Source organism: Bidens hawaiensis, unplaced genomic scaffold (genome assembly GCF_021521415.1).
Source record: "Bidens hawaiensis isolate Kalapana, Puna unplaced genomic scaffold, B.hawaiensis_p1.1 tig00018317_1, whole genome shotgun sequence".
NCBI classification, from domain to species: domain Eukaryota; kingdom Viridiplantae; phylum Streptophyta; class Magnoliopsida; order Asterales; family Asteraceae; genus Bidens; species Bidens hawaiensis.
The window spans coordinates 138634-159411 of NW_027492769.1; the positions used below are offsets into that span (position 1 = coordinate 138634).

General features: G+C 40.4%; 1 pseudogene; it reads right to left on the reverse strand.

The window, feature by feature from the left end:
- Nucleotides 1-19838, reverse strand: part of LOC143555807 (wall-associated receptor kinase 2-like) — a 30827-nt pseudogene extending 10989 nt beyond the window's left edge.
- Between the last annotated feature and the right edge of the window lie 940 nt (nucleotides 19839-20778).

The window sequence follows — 20778 nt, forward strand, 5'->3', positions numbered from 1 at the left end:
CGTCGAAGCATTTGTCAGAGATGGGACGCTCACGCACCTCGTGGCGTAATGAACGCTGAGCAGGCTAATGCGTGTAGAACCCCAGTTGGGGAAAACACGAATAAAACTGCAGCTTCAATGTCGGAGACTACATACTGCGTAAACAACGAGATTCCGAACCAGGTGAATATCGGCTCGAAAGGCTCGATGACACTCCCAAGAACATGGAAGGGAGCTCAATTACACAGTCTGCATGTAGATCAATTCCAAACTTGTAAAAGAAAAGGCCCAGAGCCACTTCTAATGGAAATGATTCTCCTTATCACATTGACGCTGATGGTCTTACATTTATACTTAATGAACTTTCCACACTGATATGCCGGTCTTCACCGCATACATAAGTGGGAAAACAAGTCGTTGCGTGTGGAAGGCGGCAAAACCCGCATAAACACAAAAAACGGCAAACCTTCATGCAGGTCAGTCATAGGTAAAGTTTGGTCATCCCACTAAATGAAAGTGCCGGTCCTACCCGCACAATCATCATAGAGGAAACTGAACGTTAACCTATTGACAACCGCGCGTCGAACGGTTAATTTATTCAAAACACTGATATGCCGGTATTCACCGCATAAATAAGTGTGAAAAGTCGTTGCGTGTGGAAGGCGGCAAAACCCGCATAAACACAAAAAACGGCAAGAATTTCTAAGGAAAAGATGAGGAAAACCTTCACGCAGGTCAGTCATAGGTAAAGTTTGGTCATCCTACTAAATGCAAGTGACGGTCTTACCCGCACAATCATGATAGAGGAAACTGAACATTAACCTATTGACAACCGCGCGTCGAAAGGTTAACTTATTCAGAACACTTAGAAAATCTCTTAAGGAAAAAATGAGGAAAACCTCCACGCAGGTCAGATATAGGTAAAGTTTAGCCATCCTGCTAAGTGAAAATGACGTTCTTACCCTCACAATCACGAAAGAGGAAGCAAAACCTTAACCTATTATCTGCCACGTTGAAAGGTTAACTTATCCAAAGTACTTAACAAATTGCTAAGTTAAACTAAAATATGCACAAGCGAATCATATATTGTTTATGCGGCAAAACAAGTGCCAAATTAAACTATAATATGCATGAGCAAGTCGTATAACGTTTATAAAGCAAGAGTGACGGTCCTACCCGCACAAAGGATTTACATTCCATAAAAATTTAATTGTTACAAGAATGGCCGGGTATCTACCCGCCTACAAGAGTGTAAATCTATACAAAAACATAAACCTATCCTAACAGTGGGAAGGGATCTAAAGGTTCAAGCTTCAGGACCACTCCCTCCAAACCCACTTGTACCCGCACCATCAGTTGGCTGTGGCGGTTCAAGGAAGGTCTTGAGAATGGTTAACCCATCATCAGCAGCAGCAACTTCGTTCACCTTCTCCACCACTGGATGCGGGAAGGCAGCATACTGGTTCACTGCTTGGTCATAGGCAGCTTCAGTATCCACATCATATAAAGGGAAGTTGGAAGGCGGGATGCCCTTCTCAACGAACCCTAGACCAAGCAGGAAGCCAGCCTTTTCCCCATCCTCATGAGAAGCGTTGAGGGCTGCGCTCATGGCATCGTCATATGATGTGTCCGTGAAGACCCGATGCACAACATACAAGAAAAAATACTAGTATCAAAACCTTTTCTTAGTACAAAGAAAAGCGTAAAGACGTTATGAAGCTAAGCCTACCTGCGACAACGCTTCACGTAGAAGCCATTCCTTGGTAACCAGAGCCTCCTGGAGGGCAGCTTGAGCTTGGTTACGGGCGCGTTCGGCTTCACTTTTGTTAAGGTTGGCAAGCAACACTTCTTTAGCCGCAGCCTCTTCGACGCCCTTTAGCTTACGCTCAGTATGGTCAAGCACGCCCCTCTGGTCCAAGATCTCTTGGAGTTTCTTGGCGTCTTCCATGGCCAAGGCATCATGAGCCTGTTGGAGCCTCTCTAGTTTGACTTTAAGTTCCTCATTCTCGAGGTGTAGAGGCTCAGCAACAGCTTCAGCCTTGGTGGCCCTCTCAGTTGCGTTCCGTGCAGTTTCCTTAGCCAGCCGAAGCTGTTCGTTAACAGCTTGGGCAGCCTTGGAACGGGCCTCGAGACGGGCCTGAACTTCAACCTCGAGGGCCTTGAAGGCCTTCTCCTTCCCCGCAGCAACAACGGAGAGCCTCTTGTTCTCCTCTTGGACAGCCCGCGCCTGAGCTACTTCTTGGATACGAGCTGCCTTTAACTTGTCGTTTTCACGACAAAGCAGCTCGACGAGCGGCTGCATCCGAGCTAGGAGAATCCGGAGCTCATTTGTCAGCCTACCCTCCTGGTAGCTTGACATTGCTTCCCCCATCGCCCCACTTGTGGCGGCGTGGCGCGCCCACTCGACGCAGTCCACAGCCGTCCGAAGGGTGGTTCCCCGGCGGATGTTCCACCGCGGAACAAACAACTCATTCGAATCCGACACTGCAAAAACAAAAAGCAGTTAGGAAAAGATGATATAAAAAAAAAAAAAAAAAAACATAACAGGCCAAAATAACCCTATGCACCTGTAGGGTCGACGACAGGCCTGTAGCCGCCAAACCCATCACCCGAACCTAACGGATATCCATCCAAGAGGTCAGGCATATGGGAAGGAGGCAGAGATTGGCTAGACGCCGCAACCCCGGACATACCTGAAGGACCGGCCGTAGTCGCCGGCGCCGGAGGAGGCATGGCGGAGGCCGCCGTGGTAGAGACCAACGGAGGTGAACTCACCGGAGGTGAACTCACAACCGCGGTCGTTGCTGCGGAAGAGACCACAGAAAAACTCACCGCCGGCTCAGTGAAAGAATCAGTGAATATGGCACTGACAACCGGCGGAGACGTTGTCACAGTTGGAGCAGTTGCCTCAACCGAGTAAGCAACTGAACCAACTGAAGCAGGCGCAGCCGCTTGGGTCATCGCCTCAGGTAGGTTGACCAAACCTACCATCATGGGTCCGGAGGTGCTCCTCCCCGCTCCACCCTGGAATGCGGTAGCATCCACGCCTACACGAAGACAAGATATATAAGTATAATGGCGGAAAGATATGAAGTTAAAAGTAAAGGAAGTTTGTACTTACGAGTCCTCTTGAGCTTGAAGGTACGAACAGGCGGGGACGAACCCGATGGAACCGGCTTCTTTACGCCGGTCACCGTCGCTGTACTGGGCTGCCCGGAGGTGACAGCCGTCTCACCCTCCGGAGCAGTGATCTCAACACCACCAGGGTTCCCCGCCACCTCCTCGCTTTCGGTCTTTGAGTCAGACCGATTCACCGGATCGGCAGTGGAGGCAACATTCGCCTTCCCCTTCCCGCCAGCAGCCTTCTTCTTCCTCACGAAGAATGGACCATCTGCGGATTCCTCATCAGAAGATGACAAGATTAGAGGAATTCCAGCAGAGGTTTGAGCATTGACAGGTCGAGGGTTAAACAACTCCTTACCTGGCCGCGTAGCGCTTAGAATCGGGTGGCCCGGCGGGTAGACCTCCACGAACCGATCCGCCGTTTGCTCAAGGATGGGCAACTCGTTCTCATCTAGAGCACGAGTACCCATCCGAGCGGGACCATCACTCTCCCGCGGCTGCAGGAGAGACTGCAAGTCGTTTCCCTCTGAAAACAAAAAGAAAAAACGGTTAGAACAAAAACCCTAAATTAACGGATAATATGAAGCATACCGTAAGGGACAGAGTTCAAAACCGTATTCGAGGACGATGGGAATCTGTGACGCCTCCTTCCACACCCGGCTCATCCCGAGCATCACCATCCCGGACTCCGCAAAGCGGTAAACCGGAGACTGGATCCGGGAAACCTTGGAGAACCATTCCGCCTCCTGGTAGTTGGAGGCGTGAAGGTTCGGGAGAGCTCTCCCGTTCTTGAACGTCATCGCTATGGGGACGACGCGAGCGGAGATATAAAAGAACTCCCGCTTCCAAGATCGAAGACTGCGCTCGGTAGCGCAGATCTTCAAACCCTTGATCCGAGTGACCAAGGTATACCACCCCTGGATGCACCTCCAGGAATAGAAGGTCATCAGGCGGTCAACATGGGGCTCCACACCCAGAATGAGACACACCCACTCGAAATGGCGGATCTTGGCGATCGCCATTGGGTGTACCTCAGTCAGATGCACACCGTGTCTCTCCAGAACACGGTATACAAACTTCGTCAATGGGAACCTGAGATTCCCATAGACGAAGAATGCAGCGTACACCCCTATCTTGCCCTTGGGGGCATCGTACACCGTCTGATGAGGTGCAGGAAACTCAGGCTCGAAAGGCTCGAGCATGAACTTCCTGACGACGTACTGATAGAGGTCTGCCGGAAGAGCACACTGGCACTCGCCAGCAGTACTCTTGTCATCCTTGTCCGACGTGGACGACGGATTCTCGGCATACACGTCAGACTCCTCGGCGGTAGCCTCAAGATCATGAACAGAAGACATGTTTTGGATGTAAAGAAGAACGATTTCAGGAGAATGCTCGACAGAAAAGTTAGAGTATTCGCCGGAAATCGTTTAGAAGAAGAAAAGAGGTGAAACTGTGAGTTGAGATGCAACATCTCCTCCCTTTATATACTCATCGCAATGAATGCGATGAATTTAATGCGAAAGAGAGAGGAAAACACTGGTGCAATGAAACTATGACACGTGGAAAAAGCAAGCTGGCAACAGCTGTTGACAGGACGCGTGCCGTAAACTTCGCGGCCACGCGCCCGAAAACTCGCGCCCACGTGCCTGAAAAAGCGTCTGGAATGACCATATACTGTCACGTCGCCATAACTTCCTGCACGTCCTGACACTGCCAGAAGAAACCGTCGGACGACGTTTCAACAGTTTGGACTGTTCTTATCCTTTCACCAACTCTTCGAATTTCAAAAAGATTCAAAAAGATTCAAAAGTAAGCGGGACTATACCCCTTACCTTGGCAACCAAGTAACTATAAGACAGGTGCGAGTACAGTGTTAAGGCAAAACCCTTCACATACTTAGCACCTGCAGGGAATTGAAGCCAAGAATACCTTGGCAACCTAGTAACTATAAGACGGGTGCGGGTACAGTGTCAAGGCAAAACCTTTCACATACTTAGTACCCGCAGGGAATTGAAGCCAGGAATACCTTGGAAGTAAAGTAACTATAAGACGAGTGCGGGTACAGTGTCAAGGCGAAACCCTTCACATACCTAGCACTCCGCAGGGAATTGAAACCAAGAAGGATCTTCTGGGCCATGCTTGCGGAAAAGGGAATAACATCCCCGCATAGCGGGAACGTCGAGAACTAGATTGTTTGAAGCTCCAAGATGGAATTGGTTGTTTTAACATAATTGATCACTATGTTCAAAACTACCAAAACCTCAGGGAGAATCTATATAAGTGGAACTCAACGCTCCTGACTTGCGAGGGTACCAGCCATTGAATTGTGTACTTGATCATTCAAGAAAATTTGACATGTTTTGGTTTATATTGTACACAATTAGTCTTACACACTGAGATTGAAAAGTTAAATTCTTTTATACACGTGCTCCACATCATTGTGTTTTAGGTGACATGGTTGACTTAATAAAAGGAGTAGCAATGTGTTTGCTATAATCTTGGATTTTTAATATGTTTTAGTGTCCTCACATTATTCAATCAATAACTTAGTTTAGTATGCTATGGTATGATTGCAGATTTGTAGCTGCTAGATACATCAATGCAACGCAAAATTTGCTAAATCATCAGTATGAGTTGATCTGGGGTAAGTTCACCATTATATATATATATGTACTTATTAGCATAACAATACATGAAATCTTATTTTTGATTTTGAATTTATGATCTGCATTAGTTAGTAAACTGGTACAATACTACAAATTTGATTTTTAGTTCGTGTAGAAGTCACCCATTAGCTTTTTATGGTTTGGATTTTTTTTCTTTATTATATGTAACTAGAATACCATCTCTCACTTAATGCTTAACATGATTTAATGATTAAATTAAATATTCTTGTTAGGTGATTATTTTAAGTGTTTGAAAGATCTATAATTGTTAGAAAGCATGTGGATCTTTGGGGACAATTTAGATGTGTGTCTTATATTGAGTTATTGTTTGTAATTTGTTAACATATAGTATTAAGAGTTGATAATGTATCTGATATTCATGCATTATTAACAGTCCAAGGACAAATAGCAAAGTTGGAACAAGATAAACTAAAGAAGTATGATATGATATTACGATGGAGAAATTTGAAGACATTGTGCGGGTTATACACAAATGATTGAAAGATTTCAATAGTTGTTAAAGTCAAGTAAACTACGAGTTTATGTTAGTTAACACAATAATTTGAATATTTATGTATCGTTTTTCTGGATAATTTGGAACTTTATTGTGTTGCATGTGAATAAGCAAGGTATTTTGTTCAATTTGGTTGGGTATTTATTTTTGGTGTGATTTGTATGTATTTATTGAAATATGAATGTAGTGTTTTAAAAAATAAAAAATAAAAACAAAAATTGTGAAAATAAAAACGAAACTGGTAGCAAAAATATGTAGCGAAAACCTCTCAAAACGCGTAGCTAGATTTGTAGCAAAATCCCGTAGCCTAATAGGTAGCAAAAACCATAGCAATACCAAAGCTCTATAACAAATGCTTTTGTAGCAAAATCCATAGCAAACATTCTAATAGCAAATATTTCCGTAGCAAAAAATTCGTAGCAAACATTTTCGTAACTTAAAACCCGTAGCAAACACTTCCCTATCAACATTCGTAGCTAAAATGGCAACGGTTGTTTTAGTAGCTAAATTCGTTGCAAAATAAAATTCTGTAACAAAAGTCATAGCAAAGTAAATTAGCTATGAGACTTGTAAGTACGAACCAGATCTGTAGCAAATTCATAGCAAAACATGTATTTGCTACGGATATGACCGTAGCAAATATCTGTTTTTGTAGTCGTGGCACTAACAAACTTGTAACAACTAATTAAACGTTGACTTACAGTAATCTTAATGGTATTAATCTTCACAGAATCTATAGTTATGCTTCAATGCTTGTTTTCACCTTTAGTTTCTATCTTACTAAGAGACGATTCGAGATTTTTAATCGGTTCTTTTATTTTTCACCTTGAGTTCCTATCAAGCTTTGGGGTTTTTTCTTCCTGCCCTACCTATTTTCAAAACCTGATGTGCATTTGATCCAGATCCACTGATTTACAGGTATAACTAATTTGTGTTTCGGACCTTAAATTGATTTTTGAAATGAAGAGATATTTTTAATTTAAGATTGGATTTTAATAACCTTGACCCATTGGTTGACACTAAGCCCAACTTAAGAAACATACCATGAGAGTTCCAATTTTTAACAATTTTTCCTCCACCGAGCCTTTTACTAATGGAGTTTAACTATGTTAGTTTTTTATGACATGGCTGCCTGCGTGGACGCTTTATTAGTTATAATATCTACCTATTATAATAAAGTAAAATAAATTGGGACTTGTTTCTTGCACTGCCATGAGATCAACCGATCTCCCAGGAATTGACATCCACCAGATGTGGATTTTCTGTCCAAGTTGCATCCTCCATAATCACTGTCGGTGTAAGCATGAAGTTCCAAGGGAGAATCCTTTGGGTACCAAAGACCCAAACATGGTCTCCCTTTCAAGTATCTGAAGATACGTTTGATAGCAGTCATGTGGGATTCTCTTGGGTCAGACTGATATCTGGCATACTTACAAACAGGGAACATGATGTCCGGTCGGCTTGCAGTGAGATACATCAAGGAACCAATCATTGACCTATAAAGGTGTTGATCGACTGGTTTTCCTGATGGATCAGGAGCGAGAATAGGACGCGTAGCGATTGGTGTCATGAAAGCAGTTGAGTCCTTAAAACCAAATTTCTGAACAATGTCATGAACGTACTTTTCTTGGTGAATCAAAGTTCCGTCCTTCTTTTGCTCAACTTGTAAGCCCAGGAAGAAAGTCATCTCCCCTAAGGAACTCATTTCAAATCGCTTCTGCATGATCTCAGAAAACTCCTTGCACAGAGTCTCATTCGTGGACCCGAAGATAATATCATCAACATACACTTGAACGAGAATCAAATCATCCTTCACTTTCTTGACAAAGAGAGTTTGATCAACAATGCCTCTCTTGTATCCATTCTTCACTAAATGATCAGCCAGTGTGGCATATCAAGCACGAGGAGCTTGGTGAAGACCATAAAGTGCTTTGTCAAGTGAGTAAACGTGGTCAGGATAATTTGGGTCTTCAAAACCTGGAGGTTGGCTCACATAAATTTCTTCTTTTACTTTCCCGTACAAGAAAGCAGTCTTCACATCCATCTGATATACTTTGAAATTCATGTACGAGGCATAGGCCAAAAAGATACGAATTGCTTCCAATCTGGCCACCGGTGCATAAACTTTATCGTAATCAAGTCCTTCTCGTTGACAAAAACCTTGTACGACCAACCGGGCTTTATTTCTTATAATCACCCCCTTATCATCTTTCTTGTTACGGAACACCCATTTTGTTCCGATCGGCTTCTTGTGATCTTGTTTCTTCACTAGCCTCCAAACGTTTAGCTTCTTGAACTGCAACAGTTCTTCTTGCATTGCTTTAACCCAAGAGTTCTCCTTCAAAGCAACTCTGTAGTCCTTGGGCTCTACCTGCGAAATAAAACAAGCAAAAAGACATCTGTTAATGTTACCAGAGGTGCTGCGTGTTTGGATGCCAGCGGACGAATCTCCAATGATGTTCTCAGTCGGATGTCGGCGATGTATCGGTAATTGTGGAATTTGTTCGACACTCTCGACTGGCGTTGCCTCAAGCTCAATGGTCAGGCTCTCTATGGGATGAAAGACCGTGGTCACATTGACAACGGCATTTGGTTGGGGGTCTCTTGCATCTTCTTCTTGATCAACCAAATGATCTTGAGCGATGGTGCCTTCCCATAGGTTTTCGTAGAAAGTACGACGACAGCAGGTACCGATGATGAGTCAGTGGTGTGAGAAGTTCCAACTGGAACGGTGTCATTCTGCACATTCTCTTGAATAGCTTCCTCAGCAGATCCATGAACGTCTTCTCCAGAGGAAGGTGTAGGAACTGATTCAATTATACTTGGATCATCAGCTGGGGAAGTTTCCATTTGGTGGTTTTGTTGATCCGCCGCTTGAATGGTTTGGTCGTTTCCCACATTGTCAGTTGATATAAATGAGTCGGTGTCTAAATCATCCAGTGTCTTTGACAGTTGGCATTACTGTAGATTCTGCAGATGTTTGCACATTGACTTCCGGGACAGGTTGATTAACCCCGTGTGGACCATTGAGTGCAGGTGCGGGTGCAGCAATCTGAATATCTGTCAAACCTTTCACAACGGCATGCATCAAGATTGATTGATCAACAATTGTCGGAGATGGTGCAGGAACAACAGGAGACATCACTGGTGCAGATGGTGGTACATATATTCCTCGAAACTGCCTGAACAAGCCTTCATAATCAAACATCCAATCAGGACCATTGTGTGCATCGGTATGGTTCAGTTCTTGCCAATCAATGTTGTAGGACTCCAAAATCACTCTGGATTTCTTGTTGAACACACGATAAGCACTTTTGTCAGCTATTTAGCCAACAAAGTAGCACTCATCCGCCTTTTCAGCAAACTTTGAAGTGGCACCAACATTTGGCTGAAGAACTGTGCAAGGACAACCGAATGTCTTGAAGAAATTAACCATTGGCTTGTTTCCATAAAAGACTTCATAAGGTGTCTTATTCAGTCTTTTGTTCAGCAACACACGATTCTGAGTGTAGCAAGCAGTGTTGATAGCTTCCCCCCAGAAGAATAAGGGAAGCTTGGAGTATGATAGCATGGTTCTTGCAGCTTCAACCAGTGTACGATTTCGTCGCTCAGCCACCCCATTTTGTTCAGGAGTGTAAGGTGCACTATATTAACGAAGAATCCCCTTGTTGTGACAGAATTCGTTGATGGCTTTGTTGCGGAATTCTGTTCCATTGTCACTTCTGATGCACTTGACTCGTTTGTCTGTCTGATTCTCAACCAACACGATGAATCTGATAAGAAACTGAGATGTCTCATCCTTATGACCTAGCAAAAAGGTCCAACTGAAACGCGAGTAATCATCAGTAATAACCAGACAATAGGCTTTTCGACCTATTTCCATTGGTTGAACGGGACCAACAAGATCCATATGCAACAGTTGAAGAGTGGAGTTTATGGAATTAACAGTCTTGGGGCGGTGAGGGAGTTTGTGCTGTTTGCACTTAGAGAAAGATAAACATTTTTCAGCACAATGAAAAGATTTTACAGGCAAGCCCCTCACATGGTCACCTTTAACCAACTTATTTAAGTTCTTAAAGTTGACATGCCCTAGACGTCAATGCCATAAGGATGAGTTGTTCTCCGAGGCCTTGGACATCAAACAAGAAGCAGTCCGCATGGAATAATTGCTTCTCATGTCCAGAATGTAAGCGTCATTGTGCCTCAGAGTACGCAACATAATTCACTCTTCTGGACCTTGAAGCCTGGTTTAAGAATAAGACATTCATTTTCAGTGAAAAGAGTTGAAAATTTTTTATCGCAGATTTGAGAGACACTGAGTAAGTTGTGGTTGAGTTGTTCCACAAGATTGACTTCGTCGAAGATCAATGTGCCATTAGAGACCTTGCCTTGTTTCGTGATTTCTCCTCCTATGTCACTAGCAAAGGAAACATGTCCACCATCGAATGGTTTTATGTCAAACAACAGGGGCTCATCTCCTGTCATATGTCGGGTACAGCCACTGTCCAAGTACCAAATACTGTTGACAGGCCTTCTAGGCTGACCCTATATACATGAGCAGCTAGTTAGTAGAAGGGTCCCGACACGAACTTGTCTCGGGAAAAGCAAACAAAAAATCACCCAGTTTTATTTTATGATTCTTGAAAATGTAATCTTTTGGAGAATCTGAATCTGAAATGCAATCGCTCGAGGAACTTGTGTTAAGATTTCCTCGGTTCTGAAAAGATTTTCTTGATTGCCTTCGCTTTGGTTTGGGTTTAATTATCAAATCTTCTGTGTTTGCTTTTGAAAACGGTTTAGAAGGGTTTTTAGGGTTTTCAGCTTCTGACCCTTTGGCTAACCGCTTCCTTACTCTTTGTGTTAGCCAGAAGGGTTTCTTGGGTTTGTCGGTTCTTTTAATTCTAGAATCCATCTTACTGGCTGAGGTACAAGTTTGATAAGACATTTTCTTAGGTTAAACGTTTAAATCAGTAAATGTCTGACCAAAAATGCTTTTGGCGTCTCTTTGTTGCTTATGCCAGTTCTTGCAGTGTCTCGCAAGATGAGACGGATTTCCACACACAAAAAAACATTTTCTTTTGTTACAATCATAGATATGTTGATCACTGAAATATGTGGGGTGAGGTGATGTGGAAGAGTTAATGTACTGATAACCTCTATCTATGAACACATTTGAATGATTCATTGCAAAGTAATTTGACTGCCTAGGTTTATGACCAGAGTAGTAATATGAACTATCAAATTGATCATAAAATTGAGAACTATTTCTATTAGTAGTATTTTGTGAAAGCTTTCTTTGAAGGCACATATTTACACGACGTGCTTGGTTTTTCATTTTCAAAGACAATTTCTTGTTTTCGTATGTCCTCAAAATCATGATCAGTTGATGAGCAACTAGAACTTGTCTGTTCATCAACTTTAGCCACATTTGTTTCATCAAAAATTGTTTCACACTCAGAATCAGATGAAGAACATTCAATTTCATTACATACTTCTTTACAATTTTCTTCACAAGTGGTTTCACAAAATACAGGTTTTGATTCCGACATTAAACATTCCAACATGGATTCACAAACTTTGTTACAGACAGGGTTATTAATGCTTTTTGTTAGATCCACACATGACTCAAAACATGGTTCTAATCCTCCATTTTGCTTAAAACCCTGATTAACTTTCCCACAATCACCATTGTTTAAATCACCTGCTACACAAGACACATAGACGTTAGATTTATCAAATGATTGAATTGGAGTAGCAGTTTGAGATGTTGCAGGAATAAATGTCACAGGTTTTGGTATCCTACGAACACCGTATGCCATTTCTTCATCAGGAGAAGTATTATAGCTAAAGTGGGGCATACTGGTGTAGTTATCATTGAATGGTGGTGGTACGGCAGTGTAGTCGTACCCCAACCCTGCTTTAACTTTAGTACTTCTCTGGGCTCCAATAAGATCATCTAATATCTCAGATGATGCCTCAAATCTTTCGACTTGTTTTTCCATTTCTTTCTTATTAGTAACTTCGAGTTTTAATTTCTTAATCTCTTCTTTTAAATCATTGATTATGTCCTTATAGTAAATGACATTATGTTTTTCTCGAAAAATTTCAAGTATAAGATTCGCGACATCATCATGATGAGTTTTGATCTTTTCAATGTAGATCTTATCAGCTTTTACATATTTAGTGTTCAACTGACGAAGTTTTGCATTCTCTTTCAAAACTTCGTCTTGCAAGTATCTATAGCATGTAACTTTGTTAACACATGCTTCTGTGCAAAGATTTCATTTTACCTCATCAAGGTGTGATGCACTAGGACCGTCAGCAGAAGATGAAGAGGCTTCATTGTTTGCAGTGAAAGCCATGCTAGCCATATTCAGCGGATTCTGCAGCTCTTGAAACTGTTCGTCCCAATCCATACCAGTGTGAACTTCTGTTTGAGAAACAAGGGCTCTTGAGTTTGAGCTTGAGCTGCCCTTGTGTGGACGATTCCCGATTCTTGGAGCTTAGTTGTTTGCCTTTTGATCCTCAGGCCTCTTTCCAACAGCTTTTGCATTCTCTTCATCAGTTACTTCTGTCACCTGTATATCGTTTGCTGGTTTGGGAGGATTTGTGCATTCTCTGGCAAAGTGACCCATCTCTGCACAATTGTAGCATCGAAGCTTGCTCCTGTCAAAACCAATTCTCTTTCGATCAAAATCATTGAAGCTGTCTTTTCTGTAGGTTTTGATGAAGTTGGCGGCCCTTTGCACAGCCATGGCCATCTGGTACTTGATGTCCATTTTCTCAAGATCCTTTTGATTTATGTCTTTCAGATCACCTATCTCAAACTGAGCCGGTAACAAATTCCTTTGCAACAGCTCTTCATGACAAGACAGAAAAGCTTTAACGAGTGTCACATTTGAATCATTCAGCATGGGAATTGCTTCACAATAGCTGGAGGGCTTGTTTGCTTGAGGTTTTGTTGCAGAAATTCCATGTGCCTTCAGAGCTTGAGCAACTGCACTGTCAACTGCTTTTTGAAACGAACTTGCACTGGATGAGTTGATGGGTTGCTGGTGGAGATAAATGCTGTTGATTGTGAAGGAACAGTTGGTAAGTACTTGGGATTGGTCACGGGATATACATTCGGTTGGGTTTTGCTGACAAAAGCTGTTGGCACACTTGAGAATGTAGTACTTACTCCGGCTTGATTCAGAGAATTCATGTTATTGTCATCCTCATCTGTTCAACAATTTCGAATGATTTGATAGTGGATATTAGTTCACCGTTAGTCATCCCATTCAGATTTGTAGTTCTCTTGATAGTTATTGTGTTTACACTCCAGCTGTAAGGCAAAGAGTTCATCAACTTGTGATTCACCTCAGTGTTGGGAATGTTAACATCTATAGCTCTTACTTTGACCATGAGCTTCTCAAACCTCTTCACTAAGTCTAGCACAGCCTCACCTTGATGATGGTTGAACATGTTGAATTCTTCCTTCAACAGTGCTTTCTTGTTTTCTCTTATTTTAGCATTTCCTTCAACCATCTCAACAAGAGCTTCCCATAATCGCTTGGCACTTCTGTGTTCTCGTAGTGTTTCTGTGATATCATTTGAAAGACAAACTGTCAACAACATAAACGCTTTCTTATCTTGTGCTAACTTATCCAAATCATCTTGATCATAATTCTCTGATGCCTTAGGTTGTTCCCCAGCATCAGTGCGAGTTACTGGAACATGAGGACCAACTTCAAAACATCTCATCAAATCAGTTTCAGTTAATGAGATGAAATTCATGAACCTCCATTTGAAATCAATAAAGTTATCATCTAAGGTCATAAACTTAGGAGGTTTTTGAGGTGTTCCCACTTGATTTTCCAATAGCAAATAACCCTTCAACAATTCTGAATCAGTACTAGCCATGGTATAAGCCTTCAAAAGAGCTTAATCTTCAAAACAGTTAACTTTTTCGCTTAAACAGCTTCAAGCGAAGCGAAATGGCTTCAAGCGAAGCAAAAGGATCCCAAGCGAAGCGAAAGGATCCAAGCGAAGCGAAAGAAATTCTTAAGCGAAGTGAAATGGTCCAGAAAGCAAATCTTTCTTGGGATCTGTTCCACCCACTTTTGTCAGTTCAAGTACGATGTTTCGTACAATGTTTGAGCGAAGCGAAATTTTACTTTTCAAACAAGTAAACTTGAAACCCGTAAACACCACTTATAACACTTGAGACTTTCACCAAGAACACATTCTAAGATATTTTATGAAGTTTTTGCCAATTCTTTTTGTATTTTTGATAATTTTCTTTGTCAAGAACACTTGAACACTTATCTTCTTCTTTTCAAGATCAAAACCCAAGGTTGTGATCCAAAAACCCTCAACTAGTGAGCCGAAGCTCTGATACCAATTGTAGGTCCCAAAGTCGGGTGGATCTAATAACGTCTTTGGATCAACTTAACTTAGTGCTAGCGGAAATCACACTAAGCAACCAAGAGGTCTCGGATCTTGAGTTTATTTTCTGTTAAGGAAAGGAGAGTGAGTGAGAGAGAGAGAGCCGAGTGAGAGAGATAGATGTTTTTGCAAAAGGTTTTCTTTGTATATCAACTTTTAACAACTAGCTTTAATCACTAGCATTAACAACTAACAACGAACAACCTTGCTTCTCATGGCATGCTTCCTATTTATAGGGAAGCATGCATGAGAAGTAAGGTACTTCTAATGCCCAATGGGCTTCTTTACAATGATGGCCCAACAATGTACAAAATGACCCATCGGCCCAAATACATAACTTAATCAATACAAAAGACTAACTATACAAAACGAGCCTAACAAAACCCCCACCACCACCTTGCGCAGTAGACGACATAAGGCGAGCAGTTTACAGAAAGTGAGCACTTAGGGAGCTTTTCTGGTGAGGCAAGAGGAGACAACTTTTGGTCTTCATGTACGGGCGATTTTCTTATGAGATAGACTAAACAGTTCCTGGGAGCGATTTTTTTATGCGCTAACTAATCTTGTCGATGAAGAATAATGACCAGAGCGGTGGAAAAACAAGTTATAGGCGATATTTTTGGTGTAATATGAATAGAAATAGAAAAACAATTAAAAATTTAGGGTTTATTGGAAATGCGAGAAAATTTGTAGGAAAGAAAACTGAAAAAATGTATTTCATTAACTTTAAAAGATTCAAATTTATTTCACCTTTTTACATTTTGAGATCAACAATTTTTGAGTTATCCTTTTATTTATTATAATTACTCTAAAGGAGAAGCAACAAGGTGTATAGTTGTATATGTTTTTTTTTTAATTAAATTATAGAGAAAATTATTATATGTGTTGGATGAGCGGGTGCACTCTATAGGTCCGATTCTCAATTTGCGATGTTCTGTGCCCCTATCGTTTTTGGGTGGGCATAGGTTAACTCCTGCCATGAGTTAGCTGTAAGTTGACCGATGGATGACAAGAGCAATTTGATAACAATAATAATAGTAAGCTCACCAATAATAATAATCATCATCATCTCATGACTCACTTCCATCGTCCCCATACTCAGATCCAATAAGATCCCAAACCCCCCTCTCCTAACCTGCAACATCATCATCTCCTTACCACCATCACACCACCTGCCACCATCCTCCCTACCACCATTCTTCCTCACCCCTCATCTCCCGCCTCCACCCAACAACACCACCATCGTGTCCAACTTCATCTCCGATAACCAATCCCACCATCCTCGTCGACCTCCAAAACGCTGTAATTTTCATGGAAGAGGATCATGTTTTTAGATCCAGGGTATTTTTAAGTTGATATTCAGGCAGGAGTTGTTGCTGGGTGTTTTACCAGAAAACTAGTTCGTTGGAAAAACGGACATTAAAGAAACTCACCGATCTAATAATGTCGATGTTTTTTAGGTGTTTATGGACTTCGATATCGTCGGTTGTTGGGTTCCAATGAGGAAGACTGTGTATGGCGTTGGCAGAAGTTCAATGATGATGTTATGCAATGTTTCGATTTCATTTTTGGAACCTCGGGGGCGGGGCGATTGTTTATAGCGGTGACAATGTTACCTTCAAACAATCATAGTTGCTGAAACCGTAAAAGAGCATTCACGTTCTTTTCCCTATCTCAAAATTTAAAATTACATTAAAAATTATTACATTTTCTTTTTCTTTCCAATTAAATAATATTTTTTTTATACATCTATCATTATGTTTGCTTTCTCTTCTACTCATAACTACTTTAAAAAAAATATTAAAAAATTTATAGGGTGCTACAGAAACTTTTCAAACATACCTCATTCTTTCACAACGCCCTAAACTAAACTACTTCCTAAATTATAAAATCCTTACTCACATAAACATAAATTGGGGGTTAGAATGTGAATGTTCGCCTGCAACCCAACTACTCCTACTTTGACTTTTTCTCTTTTCCTGTCATCCCTTCGCAAACGCCGTCCTCGCCGTCATCTACCCCCAAACTACTCCTCCACGTGTACGTTTCTAGGTATGTTCTCAAACCTTCAACTTTTGGTTTAACCACAATGATTTGTAGTAGCGAGTTCTGGTCACACATTTAATAGAGTTCTGGTTCATCTGGTACCTTTGATGCACAGGGACGACTTGGAGGTTAGGGTACCGATCCCGGGGACGGCGTGGGGACGAAAACTCATTGGAAACGTTTTCAAAACGAACCCGTTAAATGGGGACAGTTAACAATCGATTCCGGGGCTTTGGGGACAGTTCGAAAACCGTTTCGAGGGACGTTTCTATAGCCAATAGTATGGCGGAGCGGCCACATATCGTATTCTGGCGCCGGAAAACCCATGAAGAAGAAGAAAGGAGGCGGCTGGAACATTAGCGTTAGTTTTTTAGGGTTAAATAAGTTCAGGTTTAACATTTAACCCATTGATCTTTCACTTGTTGCATCTAGTTCCTAAAACTTATTAACTTTTACATAAAGTGTTAAATTATGTTACGCATTTTAACATTTAATCATCTCTATCTAGACTAGTTTACATCTGGTTCTTAACTTATAATTTTATACATAAAATGTTTAAAATTGACATTATATATAGATAAAAATAATATATTTATTTATTTTTTATTGATAATTAATTACTTATGGTTGATGTGTTCAAACTTTACATCAATATATATCTATTTTGGACTTTGTTTAATATATTTTTATTTTTTTGTCATACTTTTGTCGTGCCCTTATCTTTGACTTTTGACTTTTGCCGTTCCCCGTATTCGTATCGTCTCCGTATCCTGGTCCTGCACCCGTTCCCGTGCTATATAGTCTGGTACTACTCTTCAATTCCTTTATATGATTTTTATTCTTTATAATTTTAACAAAACTTTCAAAACCCTAATATAACCCGTTCCCGTGCTATATAGTCTGGTACTACTCTTTATATTTTCTATTTTCACAATTAGCAGCACTTATTGGAGTTTTAGGGAAGGAAACTCTCAAATTACAGTTAAAAAAAAGAACACAGGTGAAGTTGCAATAATGCTAAATTGTGTGGCTTCTTGTTTAAAATGCTTTGTGAACGTCTGTGGTACAATATTGTTGTAGAGGTGGATATATAGTTTGAATAGGATGATCCTGATGCGTTTATCAGACGATCTGATGGTTCTGATGTGAAGAGAAACCTTAAACCCTGATTCCCCAAACCTAACCAGCAAATTTCAAATTTCAAAATTCATTTGGGAAGAGGCGTTCTCTTTTCCTTGGTTCATGAATCTTGTTGCTCGCCTCAGGAAAAAAAATGTATACATTATTATTTTCATTAATTTTTAAATATTTGGTATTTATTCATTTTCGACATGTTATGTGATATAGAGAGTTTTGGTATGATGATTCTAAATTATATGTGATGATCATTTGTTAAAATAAATCTATGGCGGTCTGAATGAATGTTTTGTTTACAATATTGTTAGTTTGTTAAAAGTTTAGAATGAGTAAAAACAGTTTCATGATTACAATACATATATTGGCTTGTATCAAAGTGTTTAACCACTTTTGTTTACAACGAGTTCGGTTGGTATCAGGTTATGACACCGAAATTATAGCAATAAGTTAATTCGTTCACACTCATGATACAACAAATTAACATATTTACACAAAAAGGACCGTGGTGAAAACAAAAAATATACGTGTGTTGTAGCCTTGACCTGACGCGACCGCAAACCGACGCGAATTTGGCTGGAATCATTTGACGGTATCAACGATAACAAAAGAAAACCATGTTTTACGGCAGCGAACCGACACGAATTTAAAAACGAAAAACAAATGAGAAACAAATAAAAAGGCCGACCAACCACGTGAGGCCGCACGAACCAATCACATGGTTATGTCGTCAAACTTCTTAATTACTATATATAATAATAATATTGCTAGCTTGTGATAAGAGGGGTAGTTTGGTCATTTTGTTTAGACTCCGTTAGTAAAAAGCCAATATTAACCCATAAGCGTGCACGAATGCAGCTACGTCATAAAAACTAAAGTGGTTAAACTCTGTTAATAAAAAGCTCGGTGAAGGAAAATAGGTTGAAAGCTGAAACATTCGTGTTACAATTTTTAGTTGGGTTTGTTAAAATCTAATATCCCACAATTTAATAATATGTATAAATAAATTAAACATATACAACTACAACTTGAAAATGATTTTAATAAGAATTGGAGACTGACTGACCTTGGCAACCTGTATCAAGATAAGGGTTGCCCTCGTAACCTTTGTTGCATCTAAAACGATACCCACCGCCTTCAACGTCATAGCATGAACTGTTTCCTTGGCATGCGTTAACCACTTCTTCGGCGCAAGATTTATTGCGCTTGATTGCCCAATCAAGCACAACGGGCATAGTGGTCCTTATCCAGTATTCAAAGTCCGAGTAATTAGTGGATAAATCACTAGCACCACCAAACTCATAACTGCCTTCCTCAACAAGAAAGCCGTAGCCACATCTATTAAAGGACCAAACATCTGAGTGGTTATGTAAACTGTTAAGCGTAACATTGTAATACGTAACACCCTTGGGTATAGATGTTTGACAACATGCGATTCCCGAGCATTCCCCCTTAGGCACATCATGTTGTTTGCGACATAGTCCAAAACAACCACTAGAAAAGTCGCCTTCATTTATCCCCGTAATCAAAGCATAATCATCACAACCGATGACTGTGAACTTGTTCTTTGCTGAGAAAGTGAATGCCCCATGCCTCGGTAAGTTAATCCATGATGTAACTCCATGTGCATACCCATTTCGGTTGTAGCATCTATAAGATACTTCGGTGAAGATGCGCATCTCTGAATCTGAAATACTGTATATATCGAGGTTGCCATTTCTGATAAACAACTTTGGGGGATTATAATTAAAAGTGTTGCAGGTCAGGTAAAACGAGTCATCTAGGGAACAATCCGTGCCAATACCGAACGGGTAAGGAACTGTAACATTCCCACACTGGGTTTGACAACCTGATTTGGCTGTGTTGTTTGTGGTGGCACCTTGAAAGGTTCCCAAGGCCATTGTAAGAGGAAACGTAAAGAGAAAAATAATGAAAGGAAGAAACATGTTTATCTCTCTCTCTACTAATTATGTGGTGCGTACAACACTTTTTTGTGCGTGTTTTAGTAACAGTTGTTATATCTATTTATAGACATTACATTTCAACGGCTAACACTTTCTTTTCATTTTCCTTTAGTAATGTTGTTGGTTTTTCTGCCCTGACAGAGCCAACTTTTATCTTGTGATTCTACGAAATTGCTATGATTTGATCGTGTGTATGGCTGTATGGGATGCATCCAACAAAGACTTTGGCTGACCTTGTCGTCTACAGGAGAACGTTAAAACGTCGGGAGAATAAAGCTAGCTGTGGAAATTAAAAAGAAGATTCTGGTTGGTCCCAAATTAGTATCCACCATGCAATTTCTTCTTGCTTGGGTTAAAATATCTAAGTATGAAAATTCGATCAAGTCGGGGCTTGATGGTTAGATAGATCACCAAACAAGAAGAAAATATTAGCATATAACAAAATATCCTATCAGCGAATAACTATTGTTTAATAAATTCTGCCTTCGTAGAACTATAATATAAATTAACCTAGATTTTATCACCCGTATTACGAGGGCTGTTTTGCATTATTCGTTTTAATATTTATATATTTATATTTGAATTTTAATTTTATTTATTGTAAGAAAGTTAATAATTAATATACTTGAGGTTTGATGATGAAATGGTTTCACAAATAAATGATATGTTATAATCCGGTTTAAAAGCTATCTGGGTTTGGTGATACCCATTACCCGTTTATTTTCTTTATTATAAAATTGTTTCTTAATTATAAATAATATTTTTTTTTTAAATAAAATAAGATATTAATTTTTAGTATATCCCTATTTTATAGGATTTTCATATCAAATATTTGATGAGATTAATTTTTAATATAATGAGATATTATAACCTGTTTAAAAGCTATCTGGGTTTGGTGAGATAATTACCCGTGAATTCGGGT